The sequence below is a fragment of the Suncus etruscus genome, chromosome 3, assembly GCF_024139225.1.
Source record: "Suncus etruscus isolate mSunEtr1 chromosome 3, mSunEtr1.pri.cur, whole genome shotgun sequence".
NCBI lineage: Eukaryota > Metazoa > Chordata > Mammalia > Eulipotyphla > Soricidae > Suncus > Suncus etruscus.
Genome location: NC_064850.1, coordinates 24,328,807 through 24,349,658, shown reverse-complemented (window position 1 = coordinate 24,349,658; position 20,852 = coordinate 24,328,807).

Sequence of the window (20,852 nt, the reverse complement as noted above, 5' to 3'; positions counted from 1 at the left end):
AACTAAACTTAGCAACTTATTATTGGATATTCACTGGATGATTAGTACATTCTAGGGAAGGCCAATTCTAAACAGTGGGAATGAGAAAAGATTTAATATATTTCTTTGCCTCTTCTTTTTTCAAAAGATATTGTCCCTACTTTAAGGTGTCTAATTCTAAAAATATTATCCCTAGACATCTATATATGGAAATATTCTTCCAGTAAATAATTTGATAGACTTATACATTCTTCCTTATAAAACATATACTTTTTTGTAGTGTATTTTTTTTTCTCTTTAAAGTATGTCTGTATGTTCACTTTGCCTTGGACAATTATGTGGAGATTTTATTAAAGAAATCTCTATCCCTTTCTGGATTTGAGTTTGGTTTGAGTAACCCTGACTAAACACAAGAAAGGGAAAGAGATGAATTTTATATATTTATTATCCTAGGTATCTGCTTCCAAGATGCTTCAATCTTTACATTGGAGTTATTATATTCCTCAAGGCAACTTTTTCCACACAGTATTTTTCCTCACAGTTTTACTGATTAGTCTGTTTTCTAGATAGGGATAGTAATCAGTTTGGGATTTTAATACTCCCTAGATAGAGAGAGTTCTGGTTTATATTAATGATTTTCTGCCATAAAATATTAATATACAATACAATATTTTATATAACTAATGGCTCTATAGGTTCTCTGTTCTGGAGTATGTTAATTATCTTTGCTAGGATATCTCCTGCATCTCAAGTCAATGTTTTTCTCTCTAGATGACTGGAAATCTTGACTGAGCTCACTAACATTTATGAAGGTTTGTAGTCTGATATATATATATACATATATATATACACACAATATATATAATCTAAAATAACACTGGTTATTTGTCTTTGATAATATATTTTTAAACTATATTACAACAGATTAATCTTTTTCTTCCTTGTCTCAAAGTAAGTAGTTCAATTTTTTTTCTATTACTATTGTGGTATCATTGTTCTGTGAATTGTTTGAGCCAGTAGTAATTTATAAAGTCCTGGTAAACAACTTGCTTTAAATATAGCAGTCAGATCCTTAAATATCATTAGTCTGAATACATTTATTTCAAACCTGTGTTACCACACACAATCCATTTTTAAAATTCAAAATTATTTGTCTACATAATCAAGATTTGTCATGTTTTGGTTTAAAAAATAAAATGGGAATATAAAGATAGGGAAGGATGAAGAAAAGAAGGTGTAACTCTGAGGCCCGATGTTTGGTGCGTTTTCATTATTTGTGACTTATTCCATTCCTTCCATATACCTGAGAGGCATATAGAACTAGAACTGTGCACCGTAAGTCTTGACTCATTTGACTTGAGGAAAATGTGATTTGGAAAGTAAGAACAGCTATAAACCCTAGATGAATTCAGTTTTGTTTTGTTGTGGAGGCACAGAGAGAGTAATTAAATTTCCATGAAGAGCACCGAACAATGCTTAAAATTTTATCTTAAAAAAATAAAAATAAAAAAATTTATCTTATCCCATTTAACCAATTTGAGTGTCCTGTGTCATAGTGTCTAAGTACGGAACATGAGAATAATAAAGCAGATTTTAAAAGGTGACTGAATGGGTTAAATAGCATAAATATTAGATTAAAATGTTTGTCAATCTATATATAAGAGTTTATGTATGGTGACTAAAATACATAATAACTAGCATGAAATAAAGAGTTTATGAGCTTCATTCCTTTGATGAATTTTCTGAAACAATTTTAAATATCTATGGCTAAAAGATGTGACTACAAAGAGGGTTGAGATTAATAGGAAAGTCAATCACACAGATTTGAAGTGTTGGATGAGAAGGATTTAAAAGTATACTCAGATTATTTCTGTGCTCAGATTAGTAATTATGCATCTATGTCATTTCATTATAATGTGCAGACAGTTGTACATATGAAAGAAAAACTCAAGCGATGACACTAGAAAGAGAGAAGGATGAATAGTTGTACACTGTTTCAGAGAGGCAATGAATCCAGGAAATGGAGAAATGCCACACTGAGAATGACTTACTCTAATATGGTAATGGACTATCTGATATTCTTGAGCAATAACCTACATAGAGCACACCATGTCTGGGACATATCACTGCATCCAATCAGTGGAATAACATTCTCTAATGGTGTTTTGGAAAAGGATGTGTTGACATTAGCCAAAACCACAAAAAAGGATGTTGTCACTTCCCTGTGGCATGTAAAAAAAAAAACATGGATATGTTGATGTGTTCTGTTTCATACAAAATCAGCATAACTAAGGAAAATATCAATTTTCAAAGAACTACTGCAATGGTATGACTACAAAGAAAGTAATAAATTATTTTTTGAAGTATAGCTTGTAGAAGCAAGTCACATCTGGTGTTTGTATATGTGTGTACACATGGATATGAGATTGTGTGTATCCTTTTCAAGAATTTTTGCCTACCACTTAATTTAATATTGAAAAGGTTCCAACAGATTATAAAAACAACTCCCACACATCAATACTATGTTTCTAAACATTTTCTTGTTTGATTCCATGCATTCATAAGTGAGCATCTAAAAAATAGAATACCTGAGCATGATATACACATATATATTTACATCTTTTATAAATTATGTCTTTTTAAACACTGAAAACTACATCTTTGCACTCAAATTTCTAAGACTTTGTGTTATCAGCATCTCCTTTGAGGAATGGCTTACCAAACTCTCTTTTATAAATGTTTCATATTTATAAAGTGATGACTTTCTCCTGGCAGGTCTTATTCTCAGTCGGCTGAACTGGAAGTCATTTGTCTGAAGAGAGCCCCACTATTGAACAAACAACAAGAACCCACATCTCACAGAAAAAGCTTTTGGAAGAGAACTGACATTGGCCCTGGGGTGGACATAATTCAAATGCAAATGCATTTCATCAGTGGTTTGTCTAGGTTGCCAAATTTGGGGGCAAAAGAGGATTAACTACTTATCATTTTCTCTAATAATTAAAAAAACCAACAGAATTAATATTTGATTATAAAGATTTATGTTATAAACAACCTGAGGAAAGCACTGGAGACCTCAACTGATCATTAGTGACAGTGATGATTCAATGATGACTACTTGATTCTATCACATTGAATTTAATCTTATATGGGCATTTGGCAAGACTTTGATAACAAGTACAAAATGATTAGTTCTATTGCTGTATAAAATTGAATTTGATTTAATAAAACTCCTTCAATCCTTTTGTTTCTTAGTTCTTTCTAAAATCTCTAAACTGGTGATCTTTACCTGTATTTGATTATGACCCCTTCCTACCAGGGGAGAGGATATGTTATGTAATAACATCTGGATATATTTTATATTTCAAAACTGGGGACATGGGACTAGCTTCTAGAGAATATAGATAAGGAATGTTATTAAATATATTACAATTCAAAGGTTGGTTCCTCATAAAAGTATTATCTGGCCTAAAATTTTAATACTCCTTTCTTAACTTGTCCATTTTAAAATTATTTGGCTATTAGTTATTTCAATGGGAGATGGTTGTTGAAAGAGAGGCTAAGATCCAAGAAAAGGGAACAATATTAACATTTTTTTATTCACCAGAAAGCAGAAAACACATAATAAAAGTCAAAAATTTCTCCAGACATTATCAAATATTCCTATGGGATAAAATAGCCACTAGCTGTGAACCACTAATTTACTCTGATAAAAGTACTTGCTTTAGTTTTTTCTTAGTAAATAATTGTTAATAAATGCATGAATAATTTATACCAATTATGGTTATCTGATAATATTGAGAGACTAGTATCTAAAGCCCTTTTAAAATTAACATTAGAAAAAATAAACATTAGAAAACAAAATGCAATCTATGTATTTCATTGAAAAAAAGACTAAAAACCTCAAATTATTAAAATGCACATAAATAATTAATTTACTAGGTAAGGAGACTATCGAGAATTTCTGCTTGACAGAAATAAGAATTTTTTTCTAGATAGAAATTGAAATTCGGGGCCGGGCGGTGGCGCTGGAGGTAAGGTGCCTGCCTTGCCTGCGCTAGCCTAGGACGGACCGCGGTTCGATCCCCCGGCGTCCCATATGGTCCCCCAAGAAGCCAGGAGCAACTTCTGAGCGCATAGCCAGGAGTAACCTCTGAGCGTCACAGGGTGTGGCCCAAAAACCAAAAAAAAAAAAAAATTGAAATTCAAGGATATGGGATAATTAATTAATTAATTCGTAGTCACACAATTTCTATGCTAAAGCTAAATACTACCTTTTTAGTGAGAACATACATAGTTATTTTTGTGTTTGTGAATATTTTTCCCTAGTACTATCCACTTCTATCCTACAAACAGAAAGACTGCTTTTTATATCTATTTCTATGTCCACATTGCAAAGAATCAGTCTTTGATAAAATAAGCACTAGAATGAATAAGATTTAAATGAATAATATTTTTACTTATAATTTAATTTTCTTTATGTGTCTAATAAGAATCCTTATCATTGAGCTGCCATAGATCACCATCATCATTAGCCATGATGGAGACTAGCCAAGGGTCTAGATTTATGGTCCTGGAGGTCAACAAGGTACAAGTCTCTGTCTGTACTCCAGATGGTGTTTTGGATGGATGCTTGATGCAGTTGTTATTTAGAAGCCTGGCAGCATCCTTTGCAAAGTGGGGGAGACACAGTTGGCATTTCTCTTTTTAGCATTTTGTTGCTTAATAGATAGTCTCAAATATGTGCCAGGGTTTGGGCAGGAAAACTGGAGACCTCTCTTGTCCCAACAGACTTTGGTGAGAGTACTTGGCTAAATGACTATTTTCTTTGATATTCTAGTCAATAAATATTTATTGAGGCTTTATTCTGTGTAGGACACTTGTCTAGGCACAGTTAGAGAACCATACTGTAATAAGTAATACCAAGCACTGAAAGTAGCTTAAAAGTTTATAAGAGAGAAAAGTACATGTGTTAGAGTAAATAAAAGTGGGCTATAATTGGAGTCATGAAAGAGGTGTCAATATAAATTTGTGGGGACTGAAAAGATCAAGAGTTGAAAGCAGTGGTTTTCAACCACTAGTCTGACCATCAGGCCTATTGCTGGTAGGCAGGTGTAGAAAGGTTGAAAAATAGTGGTCTACCACAATGGTTATAACTGCCAGTTTGTGAATGATATGTAGACAGGTGCTTGTTTTCAGGTGTAAAATGACTGAAAATCACTGCTATAATAAGAGTAAAGAATTAGGCTTCTGAAAAAACTGGCCTTTGGTCTGGCCATTAAAAGATGGAGGGCTTTTTGATAGATAAAAACCAAATTCAAGAAGCAAAAGTAACAAATTCAGAGTGGTAAAGGGAATAGCAAATTGGAAGAAAAAACAATTTTAGGAGATAACAATAGTAATCATAATGTGATAGTTAATCTGCAGTATTAGTCTTTACACATGTTTTCTTTAAGTTACTTCTTTATGTGAAATGTGAGACCAGTGTCAATTTGTTCATCAGGAATATGAGTAAATTGTACTCATGAGTAATTTTAGGGACTCATATAAGTGATTTAATTGGGAGTAGTGGAGAGGTGGTACAGCATGTAGGGCATTTGCCTTGCATGTCACAGACTCTGGTTTGATCCTCTACATCCTATATTGTTCCCTGAGCACTACCAGGAGTAATTCCTGAGTGAAGAGCCCAGAGTAACTACTGTGCACTGCTAGATGTGGCTCTAATTCCTAATATTTTTATAATCTGAAGGATAAATAATACAAATCATTGACTATATTAATCTTTATACTAATATAATTATAAATTGTAATTTTAAATATTTCTGGTAGAAGAGTTTGCAAAAATAAAAGTGTCAGTTATCCCTCCACCTACCCTTAAATTATACAATGATCTTTCAGGATATTTTATTATTTGTTTCTCTTTCCTTTGTTTTTGTGTGCAACTATATTCTGAATTTCTCCTTTCTTTTCATTTTTCGTATATCAGGGAAAAAACTAATAAAATTTCTCACCAGAAGCATATCATCTGAGTATTAATTCTGGCCCTTGTTTGCACTCTGATCTTTGCAATCCAAAGGGTCCTGGCTACCAACATCAATTTAATTTTCTTTATTCGCACCATAATGACCTGTGTCCTTTCTCATTTTCTCATTTTTTTTCATTTTATAAATCTTTTCTCATTCATTATGTATGTGGTTATCAAATGGCTACTATTATTATTTTTTACTTCATGATCTGTTTGATTGAGTGAGACTCAATCAAAATATAATTATTATTCCTTTCTTTCCTTGTTTTGTGAGGTTTCTTATTACTAGAGTTTTATTCTCTTTTCATATGCAACTATCTCAGAAAGATTTTCTAGGATAACAAAATAAATATCCCTGTATATTGCTCTACTAAACTGTTTAAATGTCCATAAAATTATCTAAATCTTGGGTGTTTACTTATTTGCTTACGTGTTTATTGTACATATATGACTGGATTGAAGATGACCTTCATGAGAAAAATAACTAGTTTCCTATAGTTTGGAAAATTTCCACCAAGACAATTAATATTCAACTATATAATTTTATAACAGATATAAAAATTAATATTTACTTCTCATATTCTAGTGGAATAAAATTTTATTTTAGTCCTCAAGATGCTTACAGTCTAGCAGGCTCAATAGTTCCTGTCAACATATTCCTGCAAGGCTTAATATGAGAAATATTACTACCTATTTTACCCAAAGGTTGATAACATTCAATTCTCTTCAATAATAAGATTGCTTATCTCAAGCTTAGGCAACACTTAGATATGTAGAATTAGAAAAATTAAAGTGCTTTTATAAGAAATCTGAGAAAAATATTTGTAAGGGAGAACACAATGAAAAGCTGTTGAAAAGTTTTAAGCATAATCATAATTTAGAACAGGACCTTAAGAGTAATTTAGGAGACTACGGTAGGATCTACTACGGTAGCTGGCATTACTACAGTGAAGCAATAGCATCATTACAAGGCTATTTCTGTGTTCTGTGCCCTATGTCATATTTTTTGAGCTGAAAAGAAGTTTTAAAAATTGTGTTGTTTTAAAACATTCCTTTAATACTATGGTGGGATAAAAGGAAGTTTCATATTTATAAGGGCAACTCAATGCTCAGGCAGAAAATTCCAATTATATTCTGAAAATATCTATTTCAGATATTTTACACTGAAAAGTACCAAAAAGCCTTGTGTTTAATGAGGATGTAGCCGCATTTTATACCAATTATGAACTTGATGATGTTTATTAAAATAATTTTGGGTCCCTTGTTGCAGACAGACATATTCACTGAATCAAGTGTTATGTTCAGTTATGTCTAGCTTCTATTTGAGTGAGGGTTTAATTAGATAAACCTATTCCAGAAGAAACTAATTTTTAATCTCTAATTAAGACCTATAGTGAGACTTAATATAAATAGAAATATTCTTTCATCTTCAATACAACCAATAGGGATCATTCTCTTTTACTTGTTTTATTCTAAAATAAAACAACCAATCTTTATTGATAAATTTCTACTCTATTTTTAATCCAGCAACTAAAATTATTCTTATAAAATAAAAGTGATATAAAAGTCATTCTGCTTAAAACAAATGCAGACCTTGAAGATGCCAATGATATTCCATATAATGTAATATTTATGGACTTTCTCTCCTCCTGTTCTCCACCCAGTCCCATCCCAGTCATTCTTTTCCAGTCACAGTGACCTCTTGATCACCTGCAACTGCCCTATACATGACTCAATATTATGACATTTTTCACTATTAATCTTTCACAGCATCTATCAATCTCCTATAATTTTTATACTTCATTATCTGTCTCTTTCCATAAGCTCATGGTCTTCCTATATTTTGTTCACTGTGATTTCCCAAATTTGATTGGGAAATTTGATTTGTGATTTCCCAAGACATCAAATTTGACACTGATAGTTGCTTAAAAATATTTATGTTGTGTGAATAAAATAAAATGTGAATATACAATGCAAAAAGTTTTTCAGGAGCATGGATCAACTTCATTGACTAACTAGAAAAGATTTGGGTGGAGAATTCTGAGAAAAATACCCACTTTAAAGCCAATATTCAGTATTTTGACTCTAAGAAATTATCTTTAGGGATATTGAATAACTCCACATTAAAGAGAAAATGCCTCTAAGTCAAAAATTTTAAATTATAACATTGCTGCCTTCAATGTCTCTACCAAATTCATTTCTTGGTAACCTGCTACAGAGATTTAATCTTCTCTAAACAATGTAAGATGTTTTATATGTAATCTAAACAGAAACTCATTTACTGAACTATTGTTTATTTTTTCATTATACTAAACAGTAATCAATGATATCTTGATGCAGCATTGGACAAATATAGGAAGAGCCTAGGAAAAGTCTTCTTCACAATATTCTGTAGACTCTCATGATCATATAGTATTCTCAAATATTTTCTCTATTAACAAGCTGTAGACAAATACAATTTCATCAGTAGAATGTATGTCCCTTTGTGATTATATTAACCCCTACTAATATGTAAATCTTTCTGGTAAGAGTAGCATTAACTGAGCAGTCCTATCAAGTGATTATTTTGCTAAGTTTTCAGTTAAGAATGAGAGAGACTGATGTTCCAGAAGGAGATTAGGAAACCAGCTCAAACAGATGAAGCATAAGATGTTTGTAGAAGATATTCAAAATAATGTAATCAGAAAATGTGTCTGTATTTGAGAATCCAAAGGAGGTATAGAGAGTAAAATGTATGTAGGTGTTCATATTAAAATAGAAGAGTTATCAGGAATCAGGGATTGTGGGGACACTGTGTACCATTTTTATTTTCTATCCAGGTTCATCAAGCACATGCATTCGTGGAATTTAGTAGAAAGAGCTCTGGATATATTGTTCCTCAGTTTGCTCCATTTTACTTTAGGCACCTAAGACTGTGGTTTCTTCATCTGCATAGAAGACCTAATACTATCTATCCTTTTCTTCTCCAATTGTTAGGATAAAAACACAATAATCAGGGGCCGGGAAGGTGGCGCTAGAGGTAAGGTGTCTGCCTTGCAAGCGCTAGCATAAGGACGGACCGCGGTTCGATCCCCTGGGGTCCCATATGGTCCCCCCAAGCCAGGGGCGATTTCTGAGCACATAGCCAGGAGTAACCCCTGAGTGTCAAACAGGTGTGGCCCAAAAACCAAAAAAAAAAAAAATGCAATAATTAAAGGAAAAATGATAAGATGTATTTGATTTAAAAAAGTATTTCTTAACTGAAGAAGGAATGTCAGAATAAAACAAACCATGTTACTCATTCAATTTTAATATTCTTGTTTTCTTTCTCTGAGTTTTTCATTTAAAAATATTTATATGATAGATCTAATGCATACATAAAAATAAAAGTAAAGTTTTTGTAGCTTGCCTTTACTTTAAAAAGTAAAACTATAGTTTTAGGAACTTACCTTTATTCCTTAGCCTTAAAATTAGCAAATAAGGGGCCCCAGCAATAGTACAGTGGTAGGGCTTTGCACACAGCCCTTACAAACAGCCTTGCACACCGCTGAATTGGAAAGTTCTGGGATGAACCTCAGGCATTCCATTTGGTCCTCAGAGCCTTCCAGGAATGATTTCTGAGTGCAGAGACAGGAGTAATCCTTGAGTGTTGCCAGGTGTGACCCCTAAAAACACACATACACACACACACACACACACACAACCCCACATAGAAACAAATAGCAAATAAGGACAAACTTATTTTAAGCACATCTGCCCACCATCTACCTCTCATTATTTTTTTAATTTTTTGAGATAAAATAATTATAACATAATGATATACAGTCTTCGTTGATAATTTTGTTAGTTTTGTACATTGATAAAGTTGAACAACCATAAACAATTTGGAAAAATTTACAGGAGGAAAGAAAGCTTCCTTTTTCTATTGATATTCAATTGCTGTGGCTGACCACCTCCACTTTATTAGATTGAATAAGTTCATTTCCATTACTAATTTGCTGAGTCCTTTTATAAAGCACATCTGTTGTCTTTTGTCAAATACTGTTTTTATATATCGTGATGATCATCCTACCCTTCACTCTAATTGTATCACTTAAAATACTAACTTCTGAATGTTAAAAATTGATAAATTACGCATGGCTCTTGTAAATGATCATTTCTTAAATATTCTAGAGTTAATTGGCTGCATTTCAGATTATATTTCTGTGCATTAGGAATATTAACCTGTACTTTTATTTTTTGTGTGACATCTCAAGGCTTTGACCAGGATAATGTTGACATCAGAATTATTTGGAAATTTTAACTTCATTCTCTGTTTTAAGAAAAATAATGTAAATTTTTGATATTACTTCTTATCAAAATATTTACTAGAGATCATTATTAAAAGCTGTCTGGACTTGGCCTTTTCTTTGTGGGCATTTTTTTTGGTTCGTTTTTGTTTTATAAAGTAGGTTCATCATTACCATGCAGGACTCTTTTTCGTCCACAGCAATTGGCAAATCTCCAGATGGTAGCTGTTCTAGGGAGATTTTTAATTGCTAATTGAATTTCTTTTCTTGTTATATGCCTATTCATTTCAAATTTTTATTAAGTCATTTATGGCTATTTGTAGTTTTGGGAAAAATTCTTTTTATGTAAGTTGGCTAATTTGTTTAACAAAGTTGTTCATAGTATTCCCTTTTAATTACATTTATATCTGTAGGGCTTATAAAATAATTTTTGATTGTTTTCAAGCAAGTCTTTTATCCTTTTTTTACTTAATCCATCTGCAGGTTTGTCTCTTAAAAAAGATTTTCAAATAAGCATTCTCCAGTTTTATTTATTTTCTCTGTTTTATTATTTATTGTCAGTGATTTATACTATTAACTTTATGTTTTCTTTTTTTGCTTACTTTGACAATAGTTTACTTCTTGTTTTGTTTTTTTATGAGACAATTTTAATTTATTGACCTGAAACTTTTGTTCTTTTTAAGATATGAAGAAGTCATAAACATTTCACTATGCACTGCCTTAGATTCTGCCAAAAAAATTAGTGGAATATGTCTTCGTGTGCACGCACACGTGTGTGTGTGTGTGTGTGTGTGTGTGTGTGTGTGTGTGTTTGAAAGAGAGGGTCCGAGGCAGTGCTCAGGAGATTCAGGTCCCAATCACTGATTCTCTGTGACACTGACCAGTGGTTCAGGGCAAAGGTCTGAGGATGCAATGTTGCTAGGCATGGTGGTATCCATCATACACAGGTCACCCCTTCTGTGTTGATGACTCCAGAATCACATCCAGTAGAACTGCAAACCCCCCCCCCCGAATTTATACCAAGCGGAATCATGTGTTACATGGAATAGAACCCAGGTCAGGTAAATACTAAATATCCTCCTTAAAATTCCAAACTATGATACTATGTGTTGGCATCTGTCTTCATTTCTAATTATTTAAAATAATATGTTTGAGTATTTAACATTTTTATTATTAATTTATAATTTGATTTTCACTGTCATTGAATATTTTGATTTTAATTCTTTCAAATTATTGAGAGTGTTATGTATGATATTTTTGATAGAAAGATGAATTCCATTTGCAGGGTTTTGGGGATCTTTGCATTGATGTTTATCAAAGAGATTATCCTATAATTTTACCTTTTTTTAGTAGAGCCTTTCTTTGCTTTAGGTATAAATGTAATAGTGGTTTCATAGAATTTATTAAGAAGGATTCTGACTTCTCAATATTTTGAAAATGCTTCAAGAGTACAAAACTAACAGAATTATCAACATAGACTGTATATCATTATGTTATATTTTATTTTAAAAAAGTTAAAAAATAATGAGAGATAGATAGTGGGCAGATGTGCTTGAAATAAGTTTGTCCTTATTTGCTATTTTTTTCTTCGCTTTTTGTGGGTTTTTTGAGGGGGCCACACTCAGCAGCACTCATGAGTCTATCTGAAGCGGGCTTTTGTTCATGAGGAGATTTTTAATTACTATTTCAATTTCTTTATTCTAGATTGTTCTATTCAGGTTTTCTGTTTCTTTTGATTCTATGTTTAGAGTTTATATGACTTTATTAATTTATTCATTTATTTCAGGATCTCTAGCTTGCTGACATAAAGAAAAAAATTATTGAGAAAAAATATTATTTGTCTTATTGTCTTATACAATTTATTTTAGAAATATATTAGAAAATAGAGATATATTAGAAAATGCTTAAAGAGTGCTGGAGTGGTGGCACAAGTGGTAAGGCCACCTTGCCTGCGTTAGCCTAGGACCGACCACAGCTGGATTCCCCAGAGTCCTGATGGTCCCCAAGCCAGGAGCGATTTCTTAGTGCATAGCCAGGAGTAACCCCTGAGCGTCACAGGGTGTGGCCCCCTAACAAAAACAAAAACAAAACGAAAAGAAAAGCCTTAAAGAGAATAACTCTTTTAATATCTGTTGGAGTTGGTATTTTTTTTTTTTTTTATAAATTTCACTTCAAGTTTTCTCTTCCCTTCCTAACTTATTTTGTTTTTTTTTTAGGCCACATTTGGTAGTGCTCAGGGCTTAATCCTGGCTCTATGCCCAGGGATCACTCCTGGCACACTTGGGGACCAAACCTGTGTCAGTTCCTTATATGTCAAGCAGCCTCCTACTTATTGTGTTATCTTTCCCGCCTCCTTATTAATTTTCTTATTCTTTAAAATCAGATATAAAACTTGATGTTTGTCTTCTTTTCAATTTTACTTCAGATATATTGAAATTATGTCATTAGGTGTAACCCTTCTCCCAATTTCCTGTTTTACTGAATAACTTCTTCTTTTGGTATGTAAAAGCCCACCTGGATTACAGGGCCTTCCCCCACCCTGATGAGTGGGGTTCTGGATAATAAAAAGATAGTGCCTTTTTTTGGGTTGGGGAGATCTTGGCAAAGAAAGCACAAGGCTCATAGAAAGCATATGGGGCAGAGGTAACACATGGTAGAGGCTATTCATGGCAGAGAATGGATGTGAGGAATAAAGAGAGCTGACTCCAATGAATATCTTTTCTGACTGCTGTACTATTTCTCCACCACTACGCTGCTTCATCAGACCCTTCGGCCTAAAGGGGTTAGAAACACTGTCTGGGGCAGTATCACCCAACTCATGGACTTTATTTTTTAATTAATTAACTAATTAATTTTTGGTTTTGGGACCACACCTGGTGGAACTCAGCGGTTACTCTTGCCTTTGAGCTTAGAAATGACTCCTGGCAGGCTTGGGGACCATATGGGATGTTGGGAATCAAACCAGGTCTGTCCGGGTCAGCCATGTGCAAGGCAAATGCTCTACTACTGTGCTATCTTTCCAGCCCCAACAACTTGAGGACTTTATATTTTTATTTTTATCTACAGTTATGTACATATGTATTTATATTTTTCCTCCTCTAGACTTTGAATATATCTGTCATTGCTAAATGCCTGTTGTAGGAATAATTTTTTTAGTGTCTATTTTATTAAGTAACTACTCTTCTCTCTTACAATTACTATGCCATGTTTGATATTTCTTTAGATCTATAAAACTTTGTATCTATGAAGCTAAGATAAAATTCTAATAGATAAAAATAATCCTATCTTTTATTGGTTAATGTGTTTTGACACTTTTTTATGTAATTAGCATTAGAGTACATGTAGCTTCCATATTCTTTTTGTCTTTTTGTTGTGTTAGTTGTTATTATGGTTGTAGGAACTCTTCCTGACGGTATACGGCTTTCAGGGGTCTCAAACTCAAGGCCGGCGGGCAGTTTGTGGCCCTCCGTACAACATTTTGTGGCCCTGCCCTAGAGGAATCTTTTTTTGTTTTGTTTTGTTTCAGTTGTTTGGGTCACACCCCCCAATGTTCAAGGCTTACTACTGACTTTGCACTCAAGGATCACCCCGCCTTTGCCTCCTGCGGCCCCCAGGTAAATTGAGTTTGAGACCCCTGGCAGTGGTGCTTATGCTAATATGTAGATGTATCTTTGTAATATTTGAATATCATGTGTTGTCAGGCATTGAACTTTGCAAAATTTGCTCTCTCATGTGAGTCACATCACGAATACATTCTTCCGTTTGTCTTCCATATTTTTCCTTGTCTATTACTTAGCATAGAAAGATCAGTTAATTTTTGTATACTTTGATGTAATTTCATTGTCTTATTGATAGCATTTTTGAAATGAACACTTGGTCATTATATTGTAATATTTTTATTTTATTTTTTTATTTACATTATCTTTATTTAAGCATCTTGATTACAAATATGATTGTGATTAGGTTTCAGTCATGTAAAGAACACCCCCCTTCACCAGTGCAACATTCCCACCACCAATTTCCCAAATCTCCCTCCATCTCACCCCACCACCACCTGTACTCTAGACAGGCTTTCCAGTTCCCTCATTCATTCACATGGTTATGGTAGTTCTCAGTGTAGTTATTTCTATAACTGCACTCACCACTCTTTGCGGTGAGCTTCATGAAGTGAGCTGGAAGTTCCAGCCCTCCTCTCATTGTCTCAGGATTGTTGCAAAAATGACTTTTATTTTTCTTAAAACCCATACATGAGTGAGACTACTCTGCGTATTATATTGGTCATTATATTGTAATATTTTTCATGTGCTGAATTATTTTTCTGTTTAGTTCTAAAGTTTGGAATGTATATCCTATGAATTTTCTTGAGTTATATTTGTACTTTAAAATTATTTTTTAAATTTGGGAATTTTGTTGTCACATATTCAATTACTTTAATTTTTTTCTATCTTTCTCAGTTAGGGCTAACTTTGTATCATTATTTTGTGACTGATTTTGTTCCACAGGCCCCTTAGATGCCATATGATTTTAATTATTTTCCCTATTCTCAAGCTAGATATAGCAATTAATGAAATTTTAACTAAATTAATTTTTCTATTATTTAAAATTTGTTTTTCATCTGTTCTACAAAATTATAATATTTGTACGTCTTATTTTTAAAAAACTATCTTCTTTTAACACAGTCACCTACTTGTAGACTTACTGTCATTAAACAGTTAAAGCATGGGGCCGGGAAGGTGGCGCTAGAGGTAAGGTAAGCCTTACAAGCGCTAGCTTAGGACGGACCTCGGTTCGATCCCCCGGCGTCCCATATGGTCTCCCCAAGCCAGGGGCGATTTCTGAGCTCATAGCCAGGAGTAACCCCTGAGCGTCAAATGGGTGTGGCCCAAAAACAAACAAAAAAAAAAAAAAAACAAAAAAAAACAACAGTTAAAACATTAAACAGTTGTTTTTAGTTCTTTGAACAAGTATTTTATGCCTAGGAATCTTAACCTGCCAAATCCAAAATACAGGTGCTGTCTTTCACTTTGTCTTTTATTCTATTTGCTTTCAAGAATAAAAATTTTAACTTTTATTTATTTATTTTTATTTTGGTGCTGCACCTGATGACGCTCAGGGGTTACTCCTGGCTATGCACTCAGAAATTTCTCGTGGCTTGAGGGATCATATGGGATTCTGGGGGATTGAACCACTGCCCATCCTAGGTCAGCCGCATGCAAGGCAAACACCCTACCATTGTGCCATTGCTCTGGCCTCAAGAATAAAAATTTTAATTTATTTTTATGGCTGTTAAAAACTAGGCATTTTAGGAAATATAGTAATTCTAAACTATGATTAACCCAAAAATTATTTTTCTTGATGTTGTTTGTTGGTTTAACAAATTGAGAAGTTGTTTCATTTGCTTTGTGATTATTGATGTTTTCTTAAGAATGTGTGTGTGTTCCTATACATATATAGAGCTATATATTTATACATAAATATATTATATATATGTACAGAAGTCTCCATCTGTTTTTTCACACTTTGTGTTTGAAGTTGTACTAAATATCCTAAGCCAAAATAAATTCCATTCTCTCTGCCTTATTGTGTATGTGTTTTGAGGAGTGTATTCAAAGGTCAAGCCATTTTTAGACGTGTTCAGTTTTTATTTTTCCCTGAGCACTTTCATGACTTTAAGATTTATAAAGTATCAAAATCAGTCATGAATGTGTTGATAGCTTAAGCTTCTCCAACATATCATGCACAGATGTGTGGAGTTTATTAAGCTACTCCATGGATGCCTTATGACCAAAAATATCCTACAAAAATTCTGCCTGTTTTTCTCATTCATTATTGTCTCAGTATAATAGTCTCAGACTGAATCTTTAGTCTTCTTAATTTTTTTCTCAGTTAAATCCCTGTGCCACCTAACTTTTATGCTACTTGTCACAACCATTACAGACAATGCTTCTAATTGTGGGATCTTTCTTTGCTCTGTTACAAAAAAGATTTGTTTCTCTTGCAGACGTTCTATAGCTTTTATATATTTTTCAGCATTTGTAGGAATGTCGGGCAGATTGAGTTGGGGTGAGTGTAGGGAACAATTGCAGGGGAAATGACAAAGATCTACTCACTGGTTTTATACAATATTAAATTTGAGTTTTTTTAAATTTATTTTTGCCACAACTGGCAGTGCTCAGGAATTACTCCTGTCTCTGTGCTCAGGAATGACTTCTGTTCAAAGGGGGCTCTGGGGAATAGACCAAGTTGGTAACATGCAAGGCAGCTACTCTATCCTTGTACTAGCTATCTATTCCCATTTTTTACAATCTGAAAATAAACCATTCATTTACATTCGCTATCTTCAAAATGTCATAATGTAACTGAATTTTCTAGTTAAACAATTTTGAACATTTATTTAGATATATTGTCTTTTTTGTCTCTTAGTTCTTACATATTTCTCTTCCCAATTTTGAATTATTGCTTGTATGAGCCATTCATTTGATTGAGGTATTTCCTATCCTAGATTTGTGAACCAGTGGGCAAAGCAGACTCTATGAAGAGTAAAATATAAAACAAAACAAATCATTGCATGTATCTGGATAGTAAGTTATACAAACCAGTGTACTTTCTTCTATTCAGGTCATTTGGATTCCACTAATTTCTATTTAATCTAATTTAACAAGCATGAAATAATGAGAAATATTATTTCAAATCTACCCATTTTTCATTGTAAATATTTAGTTTACAGCAAAAAGATATGCTGATTTGACTGGAACAATCTTCAATTTTCTTAAAACCTGTTAGAACACAGAGCATTCTTTAAATAAGGACTCTAATAATGTATAGTGTGAGTATAATATTTTAACTTACGTTCAAGTATCTTAATTAATTCTTTTGGTGATAAGCTATTGCATAACAATCACAAAGGAAAAACATATATATTGAAACAAAAATATTTATCACTTAATAGTTTGTTATGGCTGGGGTTCAGCTATTTTTGGCTGGCCTTAGGAAGATAAACTTCATTTTCTAAAAACCAAGTTATAACTTGGGTATTTCTTTGTCAAAGTGATAGAAAATGTATCAGAACACTTTGAACTGTGCAACAAAGTTCAGGTTTCTGTGTACATGTTATATACAATCATTCTAATAGCAAAGGAAATCAGCATACCTGAATTGGAAATACATATCTTATTTTATTTCAAGCATTAGCAAAACACCCAACAAAAAGGCATAAATACAAAAGTGGTAGATGATTATGAATAATAACAGTACTCTATACTGTATACTCTAAATTAAATTAAGCATGCACTATACCTATATATAGAGTTGGCTCTAGATAGTATATGATCAGGTTATTAAGCATTTTCAAGGCACTGAACAGCTAAGGTATATTTGATGACAATATAAATAAGATTATTAAGGTGCAGTGCCATCACTGTATCTATCATAAGTAAAGTCTCACAATTACTATATCTTTACTCACTCTAAAAATATTTACTTGCTTTACATTATATGTAATATTGGATCTACATTTTTACATACAATAAAAAGAATATTTTAATCTTCATCTCATTGAGTGAATTATATTCTTTTCAGATACAACAAAATCAGTATTTTTATTTCCATCTAGCTGACCTATTGAGAACTTTCCTCAGAAGAATGCATACCAACAAAATTGTCTAAAATTCCTACATAGAAAATCAAAAGAGAAGACTTTAAAACTATTTGTTGTCATTTTGTTTTGAGCAGTGTTCAGAGCTTTCTGATTTTTGACTCTGAGCTCAGGGATCACTACTGGTGATGTTGAGGGGACCACAGACAGTGTAGTGATTGAATCTGGGTCAGTTATGTACAAGGCAAGTACACTAACCACTGTACTATCTATCCAGCCCAAAGACAAACGTTTTTAATAATATAGAAATTCCAAAATAAAAAGGAGAGATTGTGAAAATCCTTAATAAAAACAATATTGGTTTCTTTACACTTTAAAAATGACTTTATTTAAACACCATGGTTTATAAGGTTGCTTATAATACAGTTTTCCCACAGTTACAAAGTTGTTCATAAATTAATTTCAGTCATATTGTATACAATACCTTTCATTTGTGCACATTTTACATCACCCTAGTTTTCATCCCTCCTTCCCCAATGCTCTCTTCCCTGCCTGGCTCTGTGCCGGATATTCTCTCTCTCTTTCTCTTGTTCTCTTTTCCCTTTTTTTATTTTAGATGCTGTAGCTTGCAATATTGTTACTGAAGAGGTATCATGCTTACACTTTATTTCATTTTAGCAACCAGTTCTTGTCTAGAGTCATCCGTTCCAACTACCATAGTCCCTTCTCTGCCCTAACTCCATTCCCCAACTATTTGTGGTAAACTTCCTACTCTCGATTGATCCTGACCCTCACCTCTTTTTTGTCTCTTGTTATTATTACCATTCTATCTTTTTTAATATATATTACAGATGAGTTTAATCATTTGATGTCTATCCCTCTCCTGCTGTCTCATTTAACTCACCATAATATTCTCCATATAAGGATGTACAAGTAAGTTTCATGACTTCATTTCTTCATTTTTCCTAACAACTGCGTCATATTCCTTTGTATTGGCGCATCACTGTTTCTTTATCCACTCATCTGTTTTTAGGCACTTGGGTTATTTTCAGTTTCTGATTCTTGTGGTGTAATGAACATTAGAATGCATAGGACTTTTCTGCATGGTGATTTTGGGTTCCTAAGCTTTATCTCTTCGAGTGGTATTGCTGGATCATATGGAAGCTAAATTCTAGTATTTAGAGAAATATTCTTAATATTTCGAAAAGGTCTAGACCCGTCAATATTCCTATTAGCAGTTAATGAGAGTTCCTTTCTCCTCACATCCTCACCAGCACCAGTTATCTTTGTGATGTGTTCCAGTCTCTGTGGTTTGAGATGGTACCTCATTGTTGTTTTGATTTATATCTCTCTGATAATTATTAAAGCAAAGCATTTTTTCATGTGCCTCTTGGCCATCTGTATTTATTCTTTGAGGAAATATCTGTTCATCTTCTCTCTTCACATTTTTGAATGGGGTTACATGTTTTTTCTTTTAAGCTCTACCAGGTATACGATCAATTGATCTTTGATGAAGGGGTAAGAAATATGAAGTAGAGCAAGGAAAGCTTCTTTAACAAGTCATGTTGGGAAACTGGTCAACTACTTGCAAAAAAAAATGAACTCAGATTTTTCTTTAATGCACACACAAAAGTTAAATCAAAATGGATTAAATACCTTGATGCAAACTTGAAACCATAAGGTTTTATTATATTTCTTATATATTATTGTATTTATTATAGAGGAAATGTATGCAGAACACTCCATGACATTGAAGCTAAAAGTAAGCCTTTAGCTTATCAAACAAGTGGAAGCAGAGATAAACAAATGGGACTATATTTAACTAATATGCTTTGGCACCTCAAAGAAAATGGTGAATGGGAGAAAATAGTTGCCCAATATCCATCTGATAAGGGGTTAATACCTGTTGAATTAAATATTAATTATTGAGTCCTTGAAAGTGCATGGAGTCGGCCTGGCACCTGATGCTTCTTTAGGCAAGCAGGTCTGAGGGTTCAGGTCTGAGGGTTCAGGCAAGGAAATGATCCACAGGCAGTCAAATTTCAGGAGACATTAAGCTTTAGAAGGTCTTAGCCACCATGTGTGGCTTCTAAGCTAAACATCCTCTGCCTCCATGCTGCATCTTTCTGCTGCTGAGTAGCATCCTTTCCACCCCTGAGGCAACCCTTTTGTTACCAACCACAGACCCCTCTCATCAAGTAAGATAGACAGGAAGTTGGAGGAGGGGTTACAAATACCCAAGAACAATATTATTCTTACATGCTATATTGACTAAAAACTTGGAAAATTCTGTGCAGGAAATACAGATAGATTAATAGAAAAAGATGAAAATAACCCAAAAACCAACCTTACTATTAGAAGCTTTTATTTTAATACTGAATATTAAAAGATACCACAGTATGAAATTTAGAGCAGCTATTTATCAAAATATTCTAACCATGTAAAAATATTTTATTACATTTTTGTTAACAAAGAGTTTTCATTATTTATGTATTTTTTATTTATTTATTTATTTTGGTTTTGGGGCCACACCCAGTGACATTCAGGGGATACACCTGGCTATCTGCTCAGAAAATCGCACCTGGCTTGGGGGACCATATAGGATGCCAGGGGATCGAACCTCAGTCAGTCCTAGGCTAGTCTGGGCAAGGCAGATGCCTTACTACTTGCGCCCCCTCTCCGGCCCTCTTGCTACATTTTTAAAATTAATTTTACTTCTTTAAAAATTCTTTGATTCTAGAAATTATCAAATATATTATTTATTCATTATTTAAAAGATTCCTTTGATTTTTGCATTGCATGTTGCAATAAAATACTGTAGATTTCTGATCATGTGATACGAAGTTTTTAATTGTATCCACTGGTAAGGAAGGATTGGAATTTATTTTTTAATTTATCTTGAATTAGGTAAGATTTTTAATGTATTTGTTTTATCTTTTTTGAAACATTATATTTGCTCTAATATTAATATTATTTTTATTGTTGA